General features: G+C 38.4%; 2 pseudogenes; both read right to left on the bottom strand.

The window, feature by feature from the left end:
* Nucleotides 1–6,995: 6,995 nt before the first annotated feature.
* On the bottom strand, nt 6,996–8,262 carry LOC119507704 (annotated as a pseudogene).
* Nucleotides 8,263–18,199: 9,937 nt separating this feature from the next.
* Nucleotides 18,200–18,786, bottom strand: LOC119507705 (annotated as a pseudogene).
* Between the last annotated feature and the right edge of the window lie 4,136 nt (nt 18,787–22,922).

Here is a 22,922-nt window from a genome sequence, read left to right on the forward strand (position 1 = left end):
AAGCCTCGTGGTGCCACAGAGAAGCTCTCTCCCAACAAGCGAATATAGCTCAGCTGAGCTCCAACTGGGGTTTTAAGTAGCGAGTGTGAACTGCTCACTACAGGTACGCAGCCCCAAAAAACACACAGAGGCTTTGGGTGACGACTGACCTGGGAGAGCCGGAGGGTCGCCTTGGACTCAGTCTGAAGGGGACTATCTGTTTCTTCTTTGGCTCAGTGGAGAAAGCCCCAGACATTTTCAGTTTCCAGGGCTGTGACTCGGGGAAGGGTGGAGACAGCACAAGCAGAGAGCGAGACCATTGAAATGCTAATGACCTCCACCTGGGGGGTCTGTCTTCTCTAGGAGGAAAGGGGTGGGGCCCTTTCCATTCAGAACCAGACCCCAGAGCCTGGGGGAACATGGCCATACCTCCTCACACCAGTCAAGAATTATAGGCTAACAGGTGTCACCTGCTGGGTAGAAAAGCACAGTGACCCGAGGCATCAAAGGGTGGAGCAATTTTCTAAGACACATCCTCAGGGAAACCAGATACTGAATATTTCTTCCCTCTGGGACCTGAGCCTGTTCTGGTCTGGGAAAACCTGATTTGGATAACCAAGGAAACCATGCCTAGACAACAGAAAATTACAACCTACACTAAGAAAAACAAAGTTATGGCCCAGTCAAAGGAACAAACGTACACTTCAACTGAGATACAGGAATTTAAACAACTAATGCTAAATCAATTCAAAAAGTTTAGAGAAGATATTGCAAAAGAGATAGAGGCTGTAAAGGAAGCACTGGACATGTATACGGCAGAAATCAAAAGTTCAAAAAACCTACTAGTAGAATTTATAGAAATGACAGGCACAACACAAGAGATGGAAGACACAATGGAAACATACAACAGCAGATCTCAAGAGGCAGAAGAAAACACTCAGGAACTGGAGAACAAAACACCTGAAAGCCTACACGCAAAGGAGCAGATGGAGAAAAGAATGAAAAAAATATGAGCAACGTCTCCGGGAACTCAAGGATGAAACAAAGTACAATAATGTACGTATCATTGGTGTCCCAGAAAGAGAAGAGAAGGGAAAAGGGGCAAAAGCAATAATAGAGGAAATAATTAATGAAAATTTCCCATCTCTTATGAAAGACATAAAATTACAGATCCAAGAAGCGCAGCGTACTCCAAACAGAAGAGATATGAATAGGCCTACGCCAAGACACTTAATAATCAGATTATCAAATGTCAAAGACAAAGAGAATCCTGAAAGCAGCAAGAGAAAAGCAATCCGTTACATACAAAGGCAGCTTAATAAGACTATGTGTGGATCTCTCAGCAGAAACCATGGAGGCAAGAAGGAAGTGGTGTGATATATTTAAGATACTGAAAGAGAAAAACCACCAACCAAGAATCCTGTATCCAGCAAAGCTGTCCTTCAAATATGAGGGAGGGCTCAAAATATTTTCTGACAAACAGACAATGAGAGACTATGTGAACAAGACACCTGCCCTACAGGAAATACTAAAGGGAGCACTACAGGGTGATAGAAGACAGGAGTGTGTGGTTTGGAACACAGTTTTGGGAGATGGTAGCACAACAATGTAAGTACACTGAACAAAGGTAACTATGAATACGGTTGAGAGAGGAAGGTGGGGAGCATGTGAGACACCACAAGAAAGGAGGAAAGATAACGACTGGGACTGTGTAACTTGGTGAAATCTAGAGTATTCAACAATTGTGATAAAATGTACAAATATGTTCTTTTACGAGGGAGAGCAAGCAAATGTCAACCTTGCAAGGTGTTAAAAATGGGGAGGCATTGGGGGAGGGATGCAATCAGCATAAACTAGAGACTGTAACTAATAGAATCATTGTATTATGCTTCCTTTAATGTAACAAAGGTGATATACCAAGGTGAATGCAGATAAGAGGGGGGGATAGGGGAGGCATGTTAGACACTTGACATTGGTGGTATTGTCTGATTCTTTATTCTACTTTGATTTAAGGTTATTTTTCCTTTTGCTGCTTCCTAGCTGTCATTTTTTTGTTTCCTCTTTCTTTTGCCTCTCTACCCTCTTTGACTCTCCCTCCTGCCTTGTGGAAGAAATGTAGATGCTCTTGCTTAGTATGAGCAGAATGTTCAATTAGGATGAACTTAAATGTTTGGAAATGAACAGGGGTGTTGGTAGCAAGATGTGAGAATAACTAACAATGCCGAATGGTGTGTGAATGAGGTGGAAAGGGGAAGCTCAGAGTCATATATGTCTCCAGAAGGGAAGTTGGAGGTCAAAAGATGGAAATGTATAAAACTGAATCCTATGGTGGGCAATGTCCATGATCAACTGTACAAATACTAGAAATCACTTCATGAACCAGAACGAATGTATGACAATACAATTAGAAGTTAATAATAGAGGGGCATATAGGGAAGAACTATATACCTATTACAAACTATATACTACAGTTAGTAGTAGTTCAACATTTTTTCATAAACAGTAACAAGCGTACTATATCAGTACTAGGAGTCAACAATTGATGGGGGTTGTTTAGGGATAGGGGAGATTTAGAGTTTCCTTTTCTTTTTTTCTTTTTTCATCTTTCACTTTATTTCTTATCTGGAGTAATGAAAAGTTTCTAAAAATTGAATGAAAATTAAGTGTGATGGATGCACAGCTGTATGAGGGTACCCAGGGGCAAGTGATTGTACACTTTGGATCTTTGGATAATTGTATGGTATCTGAACAATCTCAATAAAAATGAAAAAAAAAAAGTGTCTATCCAGGAATACATGACTAGGCAAACAGAATAATGAATAGAATAGAAAATTCAGAAATAGAACAAATATATGTAAAAAAGTTACGTGACACCTAAAATCACCAGTAAAAAGATACTGTTTTTAATAAATGGTGTTGGAATAATTAGAAAGCCATTAGGGGAAAAGTCCAATTGGATCCATACTTCACATGGTATACCAGAAAGAACTCCAAATAATTCAGATATCTAAATGTAAAAAGTGAAACCACACAAGAAAACAAGAATTCATTTCTTTATACCTGGGAATGATAAAAGCGTTTCTAACAATGATTACAAATCCTGAAGCATCAAAGAGAATATTAAAAGACTGACAAATTTAACTACATAAAAATAAATAGAACTTTTCCAGGGTAGATAAAAGGTAAAAGTCACAATACAAATTAAAATCCTGGGAGAAAATATTTAGCAATTTATATCACAAAGATAGTAATCTTCTAATTGATAAAGAGCTCTTAAAATTTGGAAAGAAAAAGACCAAATACCAATGGGCAAAAGATGTGAACAGACAGTTCAAAGAAAAACAAAGATGTCATTAAACATATAAAAATCTACTCAGCTTCACTCATAATGAAAGAAAGGCATAAAATTACTATGAGATACTATTTCTCACATATTCAGATTGGCAAAAATCCAAAAACTTGAACAGAACACTATGATGGCAAGTAATAATGTAACAGGAACTCTCAGGCATTGCTAGTGGGAGTGCAAAATGGTTTGACTCCAATGGAGGCCAATAGAAAATAGAGGATAACTAAATGTATTTGAGTGGATGTTATTTATTCTTTTGCTGGTAGTCTTAGATTTACATCCTTCATATCAACCTTGGGGAAATGAAAACTCAATAATGAGGTTTCTAGTTTAACGACTATGCCACTTAGTCTCAAAAGAGCACTTTTTTCTGAGAATTCCAAACCATTTGATAGACATGAACCTGCCATTCAAAATTTAATATCAGATTGGTCTCTGGAACAATGCATATCTCTGAGACACCTGAAACTCAGAGCTAGAGCTCAGCAGTTATGAATGTCAGTATTAGTGCATACAGCCACTGTCAAAAAAAAAAAAAAAAGCTGAAAAAGAGCCCAGACTTCAATTAGTGATATGAATGAAGCAGGTCTTGTTAAGACCAGGGCAAGTCAGGCCAAAGGGTAAAGGTTGAAACTGATTGTGTTTTAAAACTTCAACTTTCATATGAGACCAAGGGAATAGATATCTATTTGGTACAGGATCTAAATTTTCTAAACAGTACAACTCTACAGTCGATTTGTTCAAACACCACAATTGCATGGAACTTTGAATAGGAAGTGAGATACGGTAGGTTAGTATAGGCTGGAGTGAAATAGTGACACATCCTAGAGTAATTTGGGCAGATAATAAAAAATATATTTACAGCCTCCCCCTCCCCAGCCCCAAGGATCTGGGGGAAGGTGCGGATGTGTTGGACATCCTCACCTGGACTGGTGTTGATGTTGTCACAAACTTTGGGACTGGTGGTTTGATGTGCTGAGCCCTCGAGCATGGGACTTGCCCTTATGAAGCTCATTACCACAAAGGAGAGTCTAAACTTGTATGTAATGGTGCCTAAGAGTCTCCCCCTGAGTACCTCTTTGTTGCTCAGATGTGGCCCTCTCTCTCTCTAACTGAGCCATTTCGACAGGTGAACTCGCTGCCCTCCCCCCTACGTGGGACCCGACTCCCAGGGGTGTAAATCTCCCTGGCAATGCAGAGTATGACTCCCGGGGATGAATGTGGACCCGGCATCATGGGACTGAGAGTATCTTCTTGACCAAAAGGGGGATGCAAAATGAGACGAAATAGTTTCAGTGGCTGAGAGATTCCAAATGGAGTCGAGAGGTCACTCTGGTGGACATTCTTATGCACTATATAGATAACACCTCTTAGGCTTTAATGTATTGGAATAGCTAGAAGTAAATACCTGAAACTACCAAACTCCAACCCAGCAGTCTGGACTCCTGAAGACAATTATATAATAATGTAGATTACAAGGGGTGACAGTGTGATTGTGAAGACCTTGTGGATCACACCCCCTTTATCTAGTATATGGATGAGTGGAGGAATGGCGATAAAAACTAAAGGACAAATGGGGTGGGATGGGGGGATGATTTGGGTGTTTTTTATTTCACTTTTATTTTTTATTCTTGTTCTGGTTCTTTCTGATGTAAGGAAAATGTTCAGAGATAGATTGTGGTGATGAACGCATAACTATGTTATCATACTGTGGACAGTGGATTGTATATCATGGATGATTGTATGGTGTGTGAATGTAGTTCAATAAAACTGAATTTAATAAAAAAAATTAATATCAGAAAAAAGTTGGAGTCTTTTTTAAAAGTTATATAGAAAATTAAGTTCATATATCACATATATACCTTTAGATTCACAGGAAATTTCTCAGAAACTTCTAGCTCATAGGTACAAAATAACTTTTCAATTAATTATGTACTCTTACTTGAGAATTTTAATTCAAAACCAGATCCCTACACATAAATGCAGAAGTTAAGAAATTGTAAATCAGGAAAATGATAAATGAAACATCACCGAATGCCTGGGACTTCTGTAATGTTTGAAAATTTGTTATAATATATTCACTTGAGCAGTTGTACTGGCTACCCCTTGGCTTCTTTTTATGTGGAAAAATAATTGGCCATTTAAAAAACCACCGATTTTGGATTTTGGTTACACATAGGCTGAGATAATACTAAATGATACCACTGATTTTAATTAAGTTGTGCCTTTAAATATAACAAAAAGTAAATGTCTAGTGATTGTGGTAATTTGGAGCACAGAAACATCTTATGGCTCACTCACATTTGAAGGAAAATCAACCAGCATTAGGGCTTTTACCAAGGAAAGTCTGCAGATACCAAACAAGTTTGCCTAGCACAAGGAAATACAAGAAAGTGGATGTCCCAGCCTGATTTGGGCATGGAAGTAGGCAGCACTGAGAGACAGCTTAGGGGGGTGTTAGAGAACAGTCTGAGAGAGTACTTAATAGAAACCTTGGTGGAATCAAAAGAGGAAAAAAAATGAAAGGAAAGGTTTTGGTTTTGTATAAATATGTAAATCCAAGTGTGTGCTTGACCTGGCTATGGTCAGTGTAAATGAAAGACAGTAATAACTGGTTCTTGTTCGTTTGCTTTCTCTCCCTAACAGAATTTCTGCAAGGCCTGGTTCTTAGTTTGGAAAGTAGGGGTGTTCATCTCTTTAGCAAAGTTTGAGACTCTAGCGATCAGGGACTAAATATAATTGCTCTTCTTGTCCTTGAAGTCTGTCAAGGAATGGGGAGACTACCTGGAGAAAGGCATAAAGAGGGAGATTTTCAAGAAGATAGACTAAATGATATATTTTATAAGGTAGACTTAATTGACAGCCATTGAAGTTTGTTGAAAACAGGGATTATGCCTTCTTTTTTAATAGTCATGAAACAGTCACAAAATCAACATATATTAATTAAAATAATATTTTCATCAATTATAACAAAGGCACTACACAAATGCAATATGTTAATAATAGGAAAAACTGTGTGGGGTATATGGGAAGTCTGTACTTTTCATTTTTTTAGTAAGTGTAAGTATATTTGTTATTTAGACTTGAACTTACTTGGTAATGGGGGGGAGTGGGGTGGACAATAAAACCAAAAAACCACCACATGGCACTGCTCTATGTCACAGCAGCTTAGTGAAGAAGTACAGGATTTGTACTTAGGAGATGCATGCTCAAATCCTCAATTCAACAGCTCAGTAACCAGATGACTCTCAGCAAGTTATCTGACCTCTCTAAATCTCAGCATTCTCATCTGTACAATAAAGCTGGTAATGCCAGCAATCTTGTCTGGAGCAGCTAGCATTTCTGGACCATTGCCAATGTACCTGGCACTCTGCCAAGCACTCTTCATGCAGTATTTCATTTAAGGAATTTCCACATTGATCCTACAAAAGGATCCATTTTAGAAAGAGAACACCAAGGCTGAAGGAGGTGAAGTAATTTGCCTAACACCAGTCGGTTAATTAGGAACACAGCAAGAATTTAAAGCCAGGTCTTTGGATTCCAAAATCGATGCTCTTTCCACCATGACATTCTGACTTGGTGCCAGATGGAAATTTCTGGCTTTGCTGTGCCATGAAGAATGTGCCTAGCACAGCCCCAGACACAGGAAGTGCTCAGTACACAGAAGCTAATAAACACTCAATCTCCATGTGGCCAGGGCAAAGATTGGTTCCTCAGGGCCCAGAGGCCTGGCCCAGCTTTTACATACTTGTCTTCTTCTGATCTCCTCCTTGAAGCTCTTCTGGGCACTGAGTAGCAAGGGCATCATAGCCACGTTAGACCAGCGAACAGGCTTTGTCACCTGCTTTAGAGCAACATTTCCAAAGAGCTCTTGCACACATGTGAAAAACAGATTGCTAATCTGAATGGTGGAGCTGAGCCCTACAGAAATGTTCTATATGTTCCTTTACATTTCCAGCTCCTTGGAGATGGCACGGTCCATGTGTACAATCAGCCAGGAAATGAGGAGATGGCTGTGCTTGGGCAGCAACTTCAGCAGGCGCTGATGCCGGAGTGCTGGATCTCCGGCACCATCTCACCCTCGGTGCTTCTCCCACATGCCTCTTCAAAGCTAGGCAGCAGCTCTTTGGTGAGCAAATTCTCTGGAAGGTCTAGCTTCAGCAAGCTGGGTACAGTATTTGGCTCATATTCCTCCAAGTTTGGAGACTCTTCTCAGTCATAAGCTGCCTTTAGCTCAACACCTTTACTTCCTGAAACTCGGTAGATTCCTTCATATTTCACGCCGTACTTCTCAACGTAATCTACACACTCTGGGAAAACTGCTGACAGCAGAATGTCGTCATACATCATGGCCTTCTCCGCTGCACCAGCCTGAGGAATTCCAAAACTGGGTTTGAAACTCGGATTGTCAACCGGAAGCACCTCTGGCTTCTGAATTGGCTTTTTCTTTTTCTTCTTTTCTTTCTGCTGTTTAACATCAGCTGCTGCCAAGCCTTTTGACGACTTCTTTTTATGTTTTTCTTCTTTGTGCTTTTCTTCATGTTTTTCTTCTTTGGATTTCTCTTTTATTTTAAAGTCCTTTTCCTTCTTTTTAGAAAAGCTGTGCTTCTTGAAGACATGGATTGCCTTGGACTTTTTCATTTTGGAAGGACTTTCAGCTTCATCTCCAGAGTTATCTTCCTGAAAGGCAGCATAGCTTTCCGTCCTTTTTGCCTTCTTAAAATTTCCTCTTTTCTTTCCATGGTCTTTCTCATCATCAGACACTATGCCAAGAGGCTCGTGGAGTTGTCATGGAAGATGAGGGCTCGCCTATTCAGTCCAACGCAGGAAACTTCGTTCACTTCAGAGCCTGGGGTCCGGGTCAGACCACTGCCGGGCTCCACTCTGCAGTGCTCACTGGGGCTGCTGGTGGGAGGCAGGAAGCACGCAGTCATTCTGACTTACTGGAGAGGAGGCCAAGGTCTTCTCTGTTACCTGAGCATCACACCTGTGCCGGGAGACCGCATGCCCCAGACGCCGCTGCTGCCTCCTAGCGCTCACGCCGCGATGGCAGGCGGGGTAGCCGCCTCCTGCGCTGCGCCCCTGGCGGACCTCAGGAGCCCCATTCCCACGCCGCCGAGCCTCCGCCTGTTTACAATGACTGGCAGCTCCGTACTTGGGGCATGATTTTTCTGTAAACTTACAACTGCTCTAATAAAAAAAAAAATCAACCATAAATTTAGGTCACGGAAACCTAAATAAATACCAAAAAGCAGAAATTGTAGATAGAATTCTCTGATCACAATGCAAAACAACTGAGACGACAAAAAGACCCTAGCAAATACAGCTGCTATTACCTGGAGCTTTAAGACTCTCTTAAAATTCAAGAGACAAAGACAAAACTAAAATTGTAATTTAATTGGAAAACACTGATGTCAAAACATATTAGTATTCATGGAATTCAGCTAAAGCATTCCTCAGAAGAAAATTAATGGTCTTAAATAATTATAGTAATAAACATGAAAGAAGAAAAGTAAATAAATTAAATTTCCAGTTCTAGAAAGTAGGGAAAAATAAATAAACCAAAAAAGAAAAGCAGGAAAAATGAATTAGGAAATGTGAAAGAAAATAATGAAATAAAAAACAGAAAAATGATGGCCCCCCCAATGAATAAGTTTAACAAATTCAGATAGATTAAACCATTAGCTAACCTATCAAGAACAAAAAGTAAGAAAACACAAATATTAATAATAAGTACATAGGAAAATAAAAGAATCATTAGAGTATATTTTGTTCAACTCTCTGCAAATAAATTTGAAAATCCAGAGGAAATAATCACTTTCTAAGAAAATATAATTTAGTAAAATCAGTGAATTAAAAATCTAAAACATTAAATATTTAAAACCTAAACCTAAGAAAAAGGAAATCCTTGTCAAAGAGCTAACCTCCCAAAGAGCAGGCTAATCTTACCAAATCTTTAAGATCTTTAAGCACTATAAACTTTAATGCTTTTTAAATTGTTCCAGAGCAGAGACAAAAGAGGAAAGCTTCCAAATTCTAGTAATGAAAGTAGCGTAAACTCGTAGCCAAAACTGACAGCCAGAGCACAAAAAAGAAAACTGCTGACAAAAATAACTTATGGTTATTGACATCAAAACATTAACCAAAATTTTAGCAAACTGAGTGTTCTAGTTTGCTAATGCTGCAGAATGCAAAACACCAGAGATGGACTGGCTTTTATAAAAAGGGGGTTTATTTGGCTATGCAGTTACAGTCTTAAGGCCATAAAGTGTCCAAGGTAACACATCAGTAATCAAGTACCTTCACTAGAGGAAGGCCGATGGCATCCGGAAAACCTCTGTTAGCTGGGAAGGCATGTGGCTGGCGTCTGCTCCAAAGTTCTGGTTTCAAAATGGCTTTCTCCCAGGATGTTCCTCTCTAGCAAGCTTGCACTTCAAAACATCACTCACAGCTGCACTCCGTTCAGTCTCTTTGAGTCAGCATGTTTTATATGGCTCCACTGATCAAGGCCCACCCTGAATGGGTGGGGTCACATCTCCATGGGAGTATCCCACCAAAGTCACCACCCACAGCTGGGTGGGGCACATTCCAAGCCAATCTAACCAGCACCAAAACGTCTGTCCCACAAGACCACAAAGATAATGGCATTTGGGGGACACAATACATTCAAACTGGCACACTGAGTCTATCAGCACCTTAAAAGAATCAAAAGAAAAACAGCTTTTCCTCAGGATTGCAAGAATGATTCGATATTATTCGCTATATTCATAAGCGGTGGGATACTGTCAATTGGCTCACTCAGCATCTTTCTAGTGTGTCATCCTATACTGTAGAGGCTGGAAAGCAAAGAATTCTCATTTCCCTGCAGCTAAAGTCCTCAATGTGATTGATGCTCTGCCATGCAGATGCACTTCTGTGAAACTTGATTTCAGAATTCAGCTAAATAGGGAAAGTGGTGGTGCCTGAGGCATCCATTCTGTGTAGATTGTAGCAGACATGGTGAAACTCTGGAGTTGACAGGTCTAGCACTCATTTCCTAATCCAGGGGATGAAAGATAAGAGAAGCTGGTGTCAGCTTCTTGTTTCCAGATTACAAGATGGTATGCCGCTGGAGCTAAAGGATGGGAGTGGTGACTTCCTGACTGCAACAGAGGTAGCAGGTCTCTTGGTCGGCCACTTCCCGGGGGGTTTTGGGGGTTACTCCTAGACAATCTGCTCCTCCAGTTCTCCAGTGACTTATTAGCAGTTGATTTTCTGTATTAAGTCCCTTTGTTTTCTGCAACTGAACTCTGATTGATAAAATAGATTAAAAGAGGAAAAAATTACATGATATTCTCCAAATATGCTGAAAAGACATTTGATACTTCAATACCCACACTTGTTTTTTTTTAAATCTTAATAATGTAGGAAAGATGGATATTTCCCGAAGGCCAGCATTATGCTCAGGGATGAAATACTAGAAGCATTCCCATTAAAACAAGAACAAGACAAGGATTTTATAATCACTGCTATTATTTAACATAATTATGGGGGTTTAAGCAATGCAATTAGATAATAGAAAGGCATTATAAGTACAAACGTTGGAAGATGGAAGAGCAATACAATTACTATTTACAGATAATTTTATACCTGGAAAATTTTAAAAACTCAATTATAAATCTATTGCAAACAGTATAACTCATGAGATGGTTAATACAAAATTTAGTGAGCAAATATAAATTGTCGCCATCTATACAAACAATAACCAGTTATAAAACATGATGGAAATAAAGGTCCAATTTACAATAGCACAAAAGAAAAAACCTAAAAATAAACTGAAATGTAAGCTCCATTCTAGCAAGAATTTTGTTTGTCTGATCACTGTTACATTTTTGAATATGTGAAAGAATAAGTTAATAAATTTATTACCACAACAAACATATAAGTAGAAATTTCAAATGGCATAATCTGGTTCTAAAGCTTATAAAGAAACACAAACAAAAGAAATAATAAGAAAATTTCAGAAAGAAAAAAAAATGATGAGGGATATGCTGTGTGAAATATTTATTGGAGTAGAATACATAAAGTCCAGAACCAGGAATATATGAGAATTTAGTGCAAGATAAAGATGACATTTTAAATTAGTAGCTTTTTCAGAGAAGACTAGTGAAAGGCTAACTTTCATACCCATGCATGTCTGAAAATGCTTTTATTTTGCTCACATGTGAAGGACAGTTTGGCTCAGTAGAGAACTCTAGACTTAAGGAAAATTTCCCTCAGAACTTTGAAGATATTGTTTCCCTATCTTTTCTATCCAGTTTGCCACTAAGAAGTGCAATGTCAGTCTGATTCTTGTTCTTTTGTAGTTAACCTGTTTCTTCACTTTGGAAGCAATAACAAAATCAAGTCATTTAACTGCTTAATTATTTGAGTAGGACACAAAGCCTGCCAAATCCCACTCTCGAGTTCTCTCCATCACAGCTTATACCATAAGGCCTGTCTACTGTGAATAATAGAATACCAAAAAATATAAGTAAAATTGACCTTCAAACAAGGCAGCTCAAATTCTTTAGCGTTTTCTTTCCAATAGAATTAGAGAGCCTCCTTTCTTAAACTATGTAAAGCTGCATTTCAGTTTTTATCCACCAGATGTCACCTGAGAAACAGTAAGTCACAGGACAGAGGCTGTATTAGGTTCTTGTCAAAAGAAAAATATTTTCATTTTTTATGCATGAAAATTAGAATGTTCTTGTTATGATATGCTAGTAATGGGGGTAGGAAGGAGCATACCAGTTGAAACACTGACACAAAAAAACTTATTTCCTCTCATATTCAGACTCTCAAATATAGCCAACCCACATTTAGCCTTTTAAATAGATTCAGTTTCTGAAATTTTATATTACATCCAAGAACTTTTTTTAGTGAAAATTGTTAGAATTTTTCAATACTTCAAATTTCTATGATATAAGCAGTTTAAAAAAAAAAAAAAAACCCTCAACTACCTCCACTAAGATGTAAACCAAAAGAATAGACATTAGCAACTTTGGAATTTATGAACTAATTTTTACCAACAACCTCATTCCATCTTCTGTGATCCATCATTTTCTAATTGTGTGACCAGACTCCTTAAATGACCCACAAATTCCTGCATGATCTGGCCCCTGACCACCTTTCCTGTTTCCCTCTCCTTCTCTCCTGGTTCTCCAGGTCCCCAGGGTTCTTTCAGCAACTGAATATGCCAGAATCCCTTTGCCATGTTGGTGGCTCTATCTAGGATGAACTTCTAACCCTCCCTTTATCTTCTTAGTCCTGATCCTTCAGGATCAGGACTAATCTGCCTTTCCTTTGCAACACTTATCACCATTCATTATCTATGTGTGTGGATTTGATTAAAGTCCTTTTTCTCCTCCAGAGGGTAACCTCCCTGAATCTCTGCCACTAGCACCAGGCCCTAGTAGCGCTTAATAAACATTTGTTGAAGGAAAGAATTACTGAATACAGTTACGATGTATGTACTTCTCTCCCAACTGGAATGCCAGATCCACGAGGCATGATCTTTGTTCTGTCCACTGCTGCATCCTTATGCCTAGAACAGGCCCATCGAGGGCATCAATAAATATTTGTTAAATGGATCAATAAATATTTGTTAAATATTTGTTATAAACCAAAAATTAGGACATATTTGGACCAGCCTTTAAAATGAAGACGAACTTTATACATATGAGACAGAGGGTTGCAAATATAGGAAGAGTTAGATGTCTCTCCTTAACAACTCTTTTTGTCCATTGGTGAAGTAGTACAAGAATGACAAAACCATTGGTTATCTAGGAGGCGAATCCTAGGTGAAATTATACTTTGCTTGTTTTTGTTCATAGATAATTTAGTTTTTTATCATCCTCATTCACTCCCTCATGAACCAAGAAAAAAACATGACACTGAGCCCTTTCATCAAGTTTTCTTTCTTTCTAGGGGAATTACAGAGATTTTTCAACTGGGGTTATGCAGTGCAGTTACTGACTGTATCTCATAGGTGGGTGGAAGAGTGGTGCAGCACTTCCACCCAGAGAAAGGCTGGGGTAAGGGATATTTTTTGTGGCAGACACTGCCATAATGTGGCACAGTGACCCTGATCAGAACTATTCAGTCTGTTATTCTACATAAATATTATTAATTCATTCATTCCACAACTTTTTATTGGATGGTCATTATGTGCTAGTTACAATGCTTGATGCTAGGGCTACAATGCCAAATGAGATATTTTCTTTGCTCTCACAAAGTTGACCAATGTGTTAACAAAGATAGGCCAATAGACCCAGAGCTCAGTTCCAATGTGGCCCATGTAAATACGACGCACAGGGTTTTTTAGGAACACGCAGATCGACAAAAATTAGAGTTGTGGTAGGGGGTCCTCAGGAGGACTTCCTTAAGGAGGTGACACCCAAGAGCTTAGTTTTCAAAGACAAGAAGCAGTTAATTGAACTAATGAAGGAAGGGCAAATGGCTTCTTTGAAGAGAGAATAATCCCAGACACAGAGAAATAAGGTACCACAGCTTGTTCAGGGAATAACAAGAAATTCAGCATGACTTATAGCAAAGAATGAAGCAGTTGAACTAGAAGCTAGGAGACTCAGTGACTCTGAAAGAATTGACAAGTTAATTCGTCCTCCCCCAGCCTCGCATCCCAGTCCCCCCCGTGAATATTCTTTCTTTGCACATGAGGCAAAAATAAATTCGAGGTAGTAGAAAGGTTTTCAGCATGAGTGATGGTTATGCCAAATGCAGGCTTACAAATCAGCACGAGCTTCTAATATTAGTTCTAGGGAAAAGAGTTGAAGCTGGTCAGAGAGATCAGGCAAAGACCTGGTAAGTCTACCTTGCATCTACAATACAACTCTCATGTAGGCTTGGTTTCCTTAGAAACCAGAGTCTAAGGGCAAAGCTTATGTGCATCCTCCTTTTTGGGAAGTATGGCACCAAGATGCAAGAGTGAGATAAAATGGATGTGAGGGAGGGGCAAAGTGACAGAGCTTTGAATAGGCCACTCGTTGGTAGCAAGTATAGTTAATTCTCTCTCTTAGGGGGATGTGTTCAGTGAGACCAAATGAGCGATTGCATTTCAGGACAGCCCATCAGGAGAAACGAAGGAAAAGGAATTTATCTGCCAACTCTCTCCCATTCCCCATCTCCCATGGTCGAGGGTCTGCTGGACATTAGCTCCCTCAGAGAGGTGTGACCTGGCCTGTCCAGGCAGCTAGGGAAGATGAGGTGATGCTACTTCTCTGTCATGTCCTGTGGCCACCCATTACCTTTAAGCCTATCTTATACTTGGAGAATGTTTTAATTTCTGAGTTTTTGCCTTTCCAAAGAATTCGGAAACTCTCTTCCCATCTTTAATTGGAAGATATAGGGCTCAAGCTCCATCAATTGGCTCCACCCAATTGAGACCTCCACACGGAGATGAGTGAGGTTCCTCACAGAATCTATCTTGGCAGGTAGAGGGAGAGAGAGCGTCTTCCGGAGACCAGTGGCAGAGGGTCAGGCAGTAGCTTCTAGTGTCCACCATGGGCAAGAGCTGGGCCTCCCGTCCCCAGGACAGAAGCAGTGGGGTGTCCCCAGAGCCAAATGCTGTGTAACTTGCATGTGGCTCCTGGTCTCATAGCATCCATGGCCCTTACTGAGATTCTGAGAACTGCTTAATTCCTTTAATAAAATTCTTTTTCTGCGTAAGCTAGCTAGAATGTGTTTTATTGTTTGAAACCAAGATCTCTAAAATATACACATGGTCTAAAAATAAATTTTGAATTGTCTTCAAATTGTGCCATAGCTTTTAATCCTAGATCTGCTTATTTATTAATTTCTATTAATTTCTATTCCATATCCTAGAATCATAGAATTCTAGAATCTTAGACATTTGATTCTCTTAGAATCTGTTTTATTTTATGTCTCACTGTTGCCTTGAGCAAATTTTCATATCTTACTCATTTGAGGGAACTAAGTCTATCCTGAAACCAGAAAAAAAAGATAATTTATACAAGCTCAAATGACTTTGTGTCAGTCATCCAATGAACAGGGCTGAGAAGCACTCTTGGGAAATTTTATTTATATGAGAGACAGGTGAAGGACCTGCAGGCTATAACCTAATTTAGTCAGACACTTCTGTTAGAAAAATCAGTGACCTATAAATCAGTACTTTTCCTGTAACATCTAGTGAAACCAGGTCATTATTTCCAGCCCTTTGTTCCCTGGTCTCTTAGCCTTGAGCTTTGTCACGAATTTCCTTTGACGAGGTGGCTTAGTGAATTTGTAGAAAAAACATCAACAACAAAAATTAAGTCAGAACCCATAGGGATCTTTGCAAAGTATTATTCCACAAAGTGTCCATGCCTCAGGTATGTCTCAGCAGTATTATGCAAAGATCACAATTAAAATTGTCATGTAAATTCGTCTTCTTTTAAGCATGTTAAGAGGAGGCTGGCAAAACCCTCTCTTGGTTTTGTTTAATTTTTCTTTTGAGTGGAAGATTATAATGGCCCAGTTTGATCTTTTATTTAGAACTACTATTCCCCAAGGATGATGGAGTAAATGAGCAAGTGTGGGTGTTTGGATGGGGTTCATATCAGAATCACCAAGAGACACTATCAAGCTCTCCTCCTCCAAGGGTCTCCTATGCTGCCCTGTAGGCCAGGATGTGAAAAAAACAGATGTCTGGGTCAGGTTTAGGTCAGGCCGGTCAGGGACATTTTTTTTTTTTTTTTTGCCAACATTTTAAAATTAATCTAACAACTAATTTCCTCTATAATGGCAACAAACATGAAAACCCCAATAACATTAGCCAACCTGCTTTCATATTCTATGGTCTTCTAGTTAATATAATGCATAGATATTTACAAATACAATGCATAGATATTTACAAACTTGACGCCACAACAATTTACAAGCAACTAAGTTTTAGAATGTTAGGAATAAAGCTATATTTTAAATATTCTTTTTTTACTTTTCATTTTTCTTTCTATTATTCTGCCTTTTTATATTCATGCTTTCCACTAATTTTTTCATTAGACTCTATAAATTCTAGATTTAAATATGGCCAAACATAAAACAACAATATTGAGATGGGTTTCAACAAAACAGCTGATTGAATCAGTATCTCAGTCATTTAAAGCTATTCTCCAAAAGACAAGTTATTCAACCAAAGGTGAACACAGAGAAAGGTAGAGCCAAGCCCTCAGTTGTAAAAGTCTAAATGCCACAAGGTTAACTAAGACTCAAGTAGAATGTCCATCAGCTGAGGAAACGATGCCTAGACAAATTCAGCAGTATATTCAAGAAGATGGGTGTGGGGGGTGGTGTGGATACATTGTACACAAACAGACCAACAAGATTTTAGTCAAAGATAACAAAATGTTATGACATCTTGCTAATAATCTCTAAAGAACTTTTAGCTTGAATTGTACTGACTCTTTCCATCATAAGAAAAATTTAGGTTAAAAATTTGGCATCTTAATTAAAAGGATGATCCATTTAATCAATTTCCTGCAGTGAATTATCAGACTAACTTCCTGTTAGCTAGAGATTATGGCATGTTTAACCCTCAAGCTGTCACAATCAGGATCATTATCTGTCATTTACTCAATAAATATTCAGCGACAAACTAATTATAAGATTCTATGCTAAGTGTTAGGTGGACCCAATGTTGAACTATCTCATAATTTTACTTCAAACCTCATGACTTCCCCTAACAAATCAAGACCTACTTTTGGGTCAACCATTTCTATTCCTATAGGAAACTGAAGTGTTATGAGTATTTTTCTATGTTATGGTTACTATTTTAGCTAAATTACTCTTATAGTATTTATCAATTTAAGCTTTTAAAAAAGCTGCCTTTTTTAGAAATTGATATGATGTGAGACAAGTTAAGTGCTCTCCATTCCCCTAATATCAAAGTGTAAAAGAGGTCCAATTGTACTTATTCTCAGTGAGGTAAGTTTCAATTATTCTAAAACTGGTAAATGAACCTATTATTTGCATGTGAATCTAAAGTGTGTCCCTTACCAAATTATCTGTAAGTCAAAAATAGAAATATAGGCAGACGATAGTTAAATATGTTAACAGGTACACTGCACAATAAATTGAAACTTTTTAATTTAACTTATATCTGCTTAGTTTTTTATTTAGTTATGTATAAAGGCCCAGTTAATCAATTCATTAGATGGGTCAAGGTAAGACACTTGAACTACACGACAGGATTTAAAAAGCGATTGGTCATTTAGTAGTTCTCTTGTAATCACACACACACATACACACACACACGCACATTGGTAGAGTACTCTGGATATAGGATTTTCCCCCATAATCTTGTAGAATGCACTGTGCACTGTTCACAATCTGCAATATTTTGTAAACTATTTGAATTGGACATGACCAAATTAGTGATGTCTGATAAACTCTTATAAAGTATTTGGGAACTTCAATTGTATTCCCAAAAAGATAGGTTTTAAACTATAAAAAAGAAACATTCATATAAAATCACAACAGATTTAACAGACATGTTTGAAAAAAATCAAATAGTAACTCAATTTTCTACTTTTTCAAATATGACTAAGAGAAAAAGTTGCAAGTATTTTTATATTTTTAAAACTATTAACTGGCTAAATTAAAAAAATGCTATGCAATATCATTATTGCACTCCACAAATGTGCAGAATTCCAAAATGAGACAGCACTGAAAAACTGTCTTGCATTGAGTTTTTCCAAGAGGTACAATGAGCCTGCCAAATGCATCTGGTCTGTACTAACAGCTTGCTGCCTTCAGTACAGGCCTTCATAATGTCAGTCATGCTGCTCTTGCAAAAATGTCTTAATGTAATAGAGTTCTCAGTGCTGATAGGTGGGGCTATGATTGATGAGGGATTGAATCCATGTGAACACTGAGCTTCATTTCATTGTCAAGAATTTGAACAAGCTGTTACATGGATGGAAGGTGACCAGATTCCAGCTTAGACCAAATGAGCGATAACATCATTTAAAGTTATCTCAAATGCACCTGTTGACGTACACTGCTTCTCAATCATGTTGCTCAAGAAGAAAACCATCATACATGCACACACTTTATTTTTTTGGCCCCACTGCCAGATGCTAGGAGCTTATATGCCAAAGAAAGCAAAAGGATCCTTGCCAACAATTATTAAGCCTATTAATACTAGTTTGAAGACTGACAGGAAAGATGCTATGTGTCTATGTATTGGTTGAGGGAGGTAATTCTCTCCTTCAATGCGGATGTCTGGGTACCGCTGGCTAATAACCTGCATGTACTCCTCAAACACCCACCTATAACCTCAGGAAACACAAATCTGGAACTTGAGCAGTGGCCCCATGGCATACCACATCTTTAGTCTCTTGCTAGGCACACTGCCCAGGTTAGCCGAGGCCTCGCTCTGGACCATGGCCGACGCCCGCCACCAGAAGCAGCAAAAGCCTCATCTTGAACGAGCCGGGTGTCAGACTCATGAGACCGTGGTCAGGGACATTTTAATGCAAAATGCGTTAACTGGCAAGATGGCCCTATGCAATTCAGAGAGCTCTGCTGCAAACAGAACACATAAAACTAAATGTTTTATTTTCTCTCCTGGTCATAAAAGGGGATTAGATGCACATCACAATTGCAAAAGCACATTTAATAGTTTTATAAGGATATGTTTATCTAAAGGATATGTTTCATGATTACATTCCTGGGAATATTCTGCTTCTGTTGCCCTTCCCCTCCCTCTCTGCCCATGGCCCCACGACCAAGTTTGAGGCTTCTTGCCCTGGTCCTTCAGGGTAAGTGGCTCCCAACTGAGCATCATCTTCATAAGGAGTGGCTGATCTTGTTGAGGGTGGAACTTAAGAAGTACCATCTTAAAAAAAAACAAGTAAAATCTGTAATATCTGGCTTTCCTTTCCCTTAATTTCACATCATAATTAGTATATCCACTTTCACTAGATTTTAATCCTTAATTTGAAACTGCATTCTCAGTAGACATTCTCAGTGGGCAGTAGGACTGACTACTATATCTTTCTCTTTCACACACTCACACATGCATTCACAAAGCAAATTCAAACATTAAAAGAATGTAAATATGTGTAGAGTTGGTTTTATGTTGTTTCCGAGTCCTTTTGGTAGAATTCTGTTTCTTATTTTCTGTCAGGGTTAGTTGACCTGAGAGCACACAGGTTCTGAGGGGAACCTAGATTTTCTAAGGATGGGGTGGCCAAGCTCCATCTCTCATCTGCCCCCAAGAAGTTCTCTACCTGTCATGGCCTCAGAAACCCTGCCCTTGATATTTCTGTTGGAATAACTTTTGGGTAAAACCAATTAGATCTTCTATTCCATTCCTATAAATTGACAAGAATTTTCCTGGTGTGGGCTCTGGGCATTGCAGTAATTGAGGGCTTTATCAAAACCTCAATCAAAGTCTGGAAAAGTGACAGTGAATGGAATCTGCTATATTGCCTTCCCTTTCCCCCACCACTAAAATTTACAGCTAAAATGATGGTTTTTATTCATTGTACCACCAAATATGATGGTGAGATAGAAGCCAGTCATAATTCTACATATTTCTGCTGCTACCAAACCTCAAAGCCTGTAACACCATGTTAGTATGAAGAGGAGACCAGGGAAGAAAATCTGAGGTGAATAACTCCTACATGAAAGAACCAGCAATACTACTTATAGATGTTATGGGAGAAATCATCAACTGTCCTCCAAAATTTTATGTTCCACTTCCATAGGGAGAGTACTTTTCTGAGATTAGGCTGCCCAACCTCCATCTACATTTCTCAGCTGCCTTGCATTTGGGAACACTGGTTCTCATGGAAGAAAAGTGAGTGGAAGTGATATGTGTCATTTCTGGGTCAAAGTGGTTAAAAAGCTTTCTCTTTCTCCATCTGCTGGCTGGATGTTGACAAACAGACTGATCTTGAAAGGAGGCAGAACATCCATCTCTCTGGGGCTCTGTTTGGTTCTATGGAACAGAGAGCCATCCTTCCCGCCCTGCCCAACATCTATTTGAACTTTACATAATTTTCATTATGGGAAGCTATTGAGATTTCGGGATTTATCTGTTATATCAGTTAGTATTTGTTAAATCATATGGATACCTACCATAGAAAAATCTCTTGCATATTTGTACAAGGAAACATATACAAGAATAACAACTGCAGTATTGTTCACTCTGAAGAAAATATGGAAAAGCACAATTGCAGCTTATTCATACAGTGAAATTCTGTACAGTAGTTAAAAATGAATGAATAGGTCTACCTAGGTATCAACATGGAAAACAATATTGAATGAAAAAGGTAAATGAGTAAAAATACATATATTTAAATTTTTATCGTGGTAAAATGTATTTAAAATAAATGCCATTTTAACCATTTTTAAGTGTACAATTCAGTGGCATTAATTACATTCATAATGTTGTGCAACCATCATCACATTTTCATCACCCCAAACAGAAACTCTGTACCCATTAAGCAACACACTCTGAATCTCCTCCCACCAGTCGTTGGTGACCTCTAGTCTACTTTCTGTCCATAATAATATTTTATATAATTTAAAATACATAAAACAATATACTATTGTTTATGGACATACATCTATATAGTAAAAATACCAAAACATTCACAAAAAGGATATATTCAGGTTAGTGGTTAGACTGGGGAAGGCAGAGGAAGGAAATGGGGTGGAGTGTGTGTGTGTGGGGTAGCTATAATTGTTAAAATTTATTTATTTTAAAAAGTAGAACTCTGAAACATAACAATTTTAATGTTCAGCTTTAAGAGATCCCCAAATAGCACCCCTCTTCTCACCTAACTTCTGAAACAAATAAAAGAAAGAGTGTAAGACAGACAAGGAACAATGTATCAACTTTATTACTGGGTAAGTAGATGATGAAAATGTGGCTGAGGTCTGGAATCACAAACACTGGATCCCCCAAAATAGACACGAGTGCTCACCCAGTCACCACCCCACAGACCTCCCTCAGATGGCAGAGAGCAATGGAGAGTATATTCTCCCTCAGGTAAGCAAGCTTTCAAAAGGAAGAAGGGAAGGCTGAGGAACAGAAAGAAGAAAGAATGAAGAAAAGTGAACTGAACCTGAGGAACCTGTGGGATACCATCAAGCATACCAATATATGCATTGTGGGAGTCCCACAAAGAGAAGAAAGGGAGAAAGGGGCAGAGAGAATATTCAAAGAAATCATGGCTGAAAACCTCAGAAACTTAATGAAAGATGCACATCCAAAACACTCAACAAACTCCAAAAAAAAAAAAAAAACAGGAAAAATTCAGACTCACACCATGGCATTTATAATCAACTTGTCAAAGATAAAGACAGAATTCTGAAAGCCATGAGGGAGAAGCAATATGTCACATACAAGGGAGCTTCAAAAAGATTTAAGTGCTGATTTCTCTTCAGAAATGATGGAGACAAGAAGGCAGTGGGATGACATATTTAAAGGGCTGAAAGCAAAGAGTTGCCAACCAAGAATTCTATATCTAGCAAAACTGTCTTTCAAAATGAAAGAGAGATGAAGACATTCCCACATAAACAAAAGCTAAGGGATTTCATTGCCACTGGATTGGTCCTACAAGAGTTCCTAGAGAGAGATCTGTAGGTTGAAAGGAAAGGACATTAGACAATAGATTGAAACTGCATGAAGAAATAAAGATCTCTAGTGAGGGTAATGACATGGGTAAATATAAATGCCAGTGCTATTGTACTTTTGGTTTGTGACTCCATTATTTTCTTCCCACAGAATCTGTATGGTAAATGTATAAATCAGTGGTTTTGGACTAACAGTGTATAAGCATATAATTTGTGATGAGAACTATATAAAGATGGGAGGATGGAGAGGTAAAGGAACATGGTTTGCATATACCATGGCAGTCAAGTATGTATCAAAACAAATGAGATTGTTATAGGTTTAGGATGTAAATTTAAGACCCATGGTAAGCACAAAGAAAGTATTGCAGAATACAAGCTCATAGAGAGAGATTAGAGTACAGGTTTCCAGGGGTCAGGGGCAGGGGAATGGAGAGTTAATGCATAATGGGTTTGGGAAGATGGGTAAGTTTTAGTAATAGAAGGTGGTGAGGATACCACAATATTGTGAATGTGATTAATCCCTTTAATGGTATGCTTGGGAATATTTGAGATGAGAAAGTTTAAATTGTATATATATTTCCACAATTTAAAAAAAGAAGAAGAAAAAGAGCAACTCTAGAGATAATGACAATTAAATAGAATGCATGATCCTGGATAGGATCTAGCAAGGGAGGAGAAAAGGCTCAAAGGACATATGAAAAAATTGGAATATGGACTGTAAGCTTTATATCAATGTTAAGTTTCTTAAACTTGATAATTGCATTTAAGGTGATTATATAGTTGAATATCCTTGTTCTTCAGAAATGTACATGGTAGTATTTGTGTTCAAGAGGCATGATGATACAGCCTACCCTCAAGTTTTCAGAAAGTGGATGACAGACTGAATGATACAGCAATTGTGGCAAAATGTTAAAATTGGTGGGTTGTATATTTGGGGAAGTAGGGATATGTTGGAGTTCTCTGTGTGGGA

Source organism: Choloepus didactylus, chromosome 13, assembly GCF_015220235.1.
Source record: "Choloepus didactylus isolate mChoDid1 chromosome 13, mChoDid1.pri, whole genome shotgun sequence".
Classification (NCBI taxonomy): Eukaryota; Metazoa; Chordata; class Mammalia; order Pilosa; family Megalonychidae; genus Choloepus; species Choloepus didactylus.